Source organism: Hippoglossus hippoglossus, chromosome 17, assembly GCF_009819705.1.
Source record: "Hippoglossus hippoglossus isolate fHipHip1 chromosome 17, fHipHip1.pri, whole genome shotgun sequence".
Classification (NCBI taxonomy): domain Eukaryota; kingdom Metazoa; phylum Chordata; class Actinopteri; order Pleuronectiformes; family Pleuronectidae; genus Hippoglossus; species Hippoglossus hippoglossus.
In genome coordinates this window covers 1595256-1599626 of record NC_047167.1, presented here as the reverse complement: position 1 = coordinate 1599626, position 4371 = coordinate 1595256, and positions in this window count along the sequence as shown.

Below are 4371 nucleotides of genomic sequence, written 5' to 3'. Positions count from 1 at the left end.
ATATCCGCTTCTTTGTTTGCACTGTGGCATAAAAAGGATCAGTATGAAAAGAACAGAATGTGAATTTACAGAGGCGCATTATAACTTGCAGAGGTTTTAATTATATTGACTTAAGAGTGGATCCTAATGGCGGCAGTGGACAATGACTGTAGACTATAATGGCATCCGATCTTGATGGTGGATCATGATCATGGTGGCTGCTGACCATGGACTATGATTGCAGCAGGACTGCTTGATATATAATATTTCTCCTCGGATCCTCGACCGTTACTGACAATAATCCATCAATTCATTGACCTCCAGTTATGCTTCAAAATGTTTATTCTTATCAATGCTGCTAAAACCTTTATCTTGATGATGTTCTCCTTTACACTTGACATCCATTGCACTTCTGTCCGTCCTGGGAGAGGGATCCCTCACATGTGGCTCTCTCTGAGGTTTCTACCTTCTTTTTACCCTGTTAAAAGGGTTTTTAGTAGTTTTTCCTTACTCTTGTTGAGGGTTAAGGGCAGAGGATGTCACACCTTGTTAAAGCCCTTATGGTTTTGAATAAAATGTTATCACATCAATTGACACACACACACACACACACACACAGATGCTCTGCCTTTGATCTTCGCTGATCCTGTGACTTTTCAGTGTTACCTCTATCAGGTAAAAGTGGTTAAAACCCAAAAAGTAAAAGTGTATGATTGTGTGATAAAATGCTGAACTAAGATGGTTACCATTATACATCTGTAGCATGTGAGCATGTTAGCCTTTGGTTTAAAACAGCACTTAATGTGGTTGGAATATTAGCTTCACAGTCTTGTTCTCACTTCGGTTACGTTCACTACTTTTGCTCTGTTGACTATTGAAAGTGGTTTAAAAACAAATAAAAGCAGATACATAAAACCAGTGAGTAGCCCCTTTAGAATGATCTGGATGAATTGCATCGTGTTCATGTAGGGTTTTATTTGCAGAGATGAAGGTTGTCGATGCCACTTCATCATTCACCGGTTTGTTGGTACTTCCTGATGTTGTGTCCATCAAATTCTTTTCACTGTCAGATTTCCATGATTGATAAGTGTGTTTCCTACACCAAGAAGTTTGGAGGGATGTTTCCCCCTGTCCATTTGTTTGTTGGTTTGTTAGAAAGACTGTGCAACAACTACTGGACTGATAGGGGAAGGATGTGTTATGGGTCAGGTAAGAACCAAACCCAATTTGGTGTGGATCTGGATAAGGGGGGTTGATCCAGGACTCCTTCATCACTTTCTTTAACATTGTGAAATAAGGAGATTTTAGACAGGGAATGATTTATGGATCTTGATGAAAAAACAAGCAGGTATATTTAGGTAAGGGATGTTTATGACTATATGAAAATTGGTGCAGCTTGAGTGAATTTAAGGAGACTTTTGTAGGATCCAGCTCTGACACCACTCAACAACCATTATAGTTATTTACTGGTGCTGATATCATTAGTAACATCCTTACATCTATTACTATCAATCCTATTTTCATTATAACAGATGGCCGTTCACATTGAGGCTGGTTCTAGAGGTTTCCTCCAGTTAACAGTTCTATTTTCTCCAGTCAAAGCTTTTGCTCGTTGTGGGAACTGTTGGATTTCTCTATAACTTCATATAAACATGTGAAGTGCTGTGAGGTATTATAGGTTGTGATTTGGTGTTACACAAATAAAACTTAATTGAATTAAATAATGAGTAGAGTCTGTCTCATTTCTTTACACTGGTACAGCTGATTGTTTATTCTCTACCATGTGATACATGTCACAAAGCCATTTACACTGATCTTATCTGTCTATCTATCTATCTATATATATATATATATGCTCATATCGATTACTGCAAATCTATAATTTCATCTTTTTTTTTGGTGTCCACTTTGGGCAGAGAGGAGTATGCAAGTCTGTCGTTCCCATTATAATATCAAATGTATACTGCAAACATGACTGAGGTCTATGGGATTTGTATGGGTATCCACAGTGATGGCGAGTATTAAACTAGAAGTCAGTTGTATGTAGAACTGTAATTACTTTCATTTGTGACTAGATAGCAGTGAAAACCGTGACTTTAATAAGAAATGATCCTCACAGTTCACCCTCTCTTTCCAACCCGCTAGCTTTGGTTGTGCGATTGCAGTTTCTGTCTGAACTAAAATGACATTAGCGTTTCCCCTCAATGAGACCAGTGAGACGGACCTTTGGGAGTAAAACTGGACTTCCTGTCTACAGAATACTGTACAAGTGAAAAGTCGCTGGAGTCATCGTTGTGTTGTCCCAAACCTTTTATTTCAGCTCGCATAACAGATCATTTACAGAAAACCGTAATACTTCAAATCTCCATTAACAGCCCATCATTGTCAGTACATCACAATAATTTAATCACCATGGTCATCGTCTACAGGACAGTATCAGATCCACACACTGAAGGTCATGATCGATGGACAAAACTTTGAAAGAGATGGAGCTGTTTTTATAAACCAAACAGAAATATTTCCCCACAACACCCCTGAGCTCACTAAACCCAGATGCTGTATGCTGGAAACAAAGTATTGCAGCCCATTGCAGCCTGTACATGACTTCAGACCAAAGTTTAGGAATGACAAACTTTCACCGGGGCGCTGCAGTGTGGCCTCTCTGCTGCTTGACTTTTATTGCTTTTCCTTGTGAACAAGAATAACATGTTTGTGTTGAAGTAGTACTGCCCCTTAGACCTGCCTGACAAACAGCTTATGGCTTTGTAAAAAAAAGCTTTTAAAGCATTTTCAGAAAATTAAGTTATCTTTATTTCTCCAAGTTCTTTTTAAAAATGTTCCTTTTAAAAATCTAGAAGCTCTCTTGGTAAAGATTGCAATCTTCAATGTTAAAAAGATTTGACAATTCACATTGACTTACAAAGTGGTAGGAAGTAGAAAAGACCAGCTAGTGTTACAGAGAAACAGGACAAAACATCCTACAGAAACAGCTACTGCTCACCACTAGGGTGCGCTACATCCCTAAAAACAGCCTGCTAGTTACAGTATGTGAGGACTACACACACACACGCGGGACATGAGAATTCTTAAAAAGTGAGGAATGTTTTTCTAATGTTGCTCCTCCCACTGTAATGTTGTGTTGCAATAATTCCTACAATGTCAGTTGTACAAAGAGTTCACTGTCAGTATCCAAAGGAAAATGTGCTGCACACGTTGCTGCAGCCACTGTCCCAACACCACCTCAGTCACAGTAATTCATCATATCCAGAGCAAGGTGATGTACAATTAGAACAGGGGCAAGAAAAGAACGATAGCCAAAACATCAGGTCGCCCTTACTCCAAAATACAGACAGAGAAAGATCTCATTTGGATAATTTTGTTCTGGGATTTGATGGAATAATTCATAAAATGATGTTTTGTGCTCTGATCTTTTGGGCCTGCATCAATGTTTTAAAAAGCTCATACAGACAAACTCTGATGTTTCAGAGGAAAAGGAAACAGTAAATTAGTTTCCCTTAAACCAACAAACCAGTAAAGCTTCACTGCTGAAGAGAAAAACAAAGATGTTGGTTCAATTTACTGGCATCAGTTGGTTAGTAATGACTGCACTTCCACAGGAACATGGCTCCTGATCTATTTAACCCTCTATGAGTCAGAAATAACTTTTTTTTTTACACTGAAGCTACTATTACAGAAACGGATTCTGTCTCACACAGGGTTAACCGCATCAGCCCAACTATCCATGTTGCTGGTGTGTTCTTAAACAGAATCTTGACACCACCACGTGACAGCTTCGCACCATCAACAGTGGCCTACGTTACATCACAGTTCAAACTCAAAGAGCTGAAGTAACATGTTGCAACTTCAGCTGAAACCTGTTTGATCGCCTGGTTGGTTGCTCTTAGTATTCATGTCTGGAATATGAAAAAAAAAAAAAAAAGACTATACAGACCACACATACACACACTGGTACACGTTATTAGGAAACAAACTGAAGGAGAAAAAACAAAATCTTCAAAACGACATCACGACACTTGATTCTCACAGAAAAGATAGATTAGCAAGAGATTTGTCAACACACTCATGAGTAAAACATACACACACTCATTCACGCACACACTCTCTCCAAGTTCACATGCTAGCATATGGCTCATCCTGGAATCGACACATACTGAGTGGTAAATAAACTGGATGGGTGGGGGGGTGAGGAGGCTGAAGAGGGGAGGCAGGTGACAGACTGTACGACAGCTTTGCATAGAATCTACAACAGAGGCCAAAGAAAACTGCTGAGTGGAGCTGAGCTGCTTAATTCTGAATTTCCACAGCTACGGGGGGGGGGGGGGGGGGGGGGGGGGGCTAAGCAAACTTCCTGATAAATGGAAAAGATTGGTC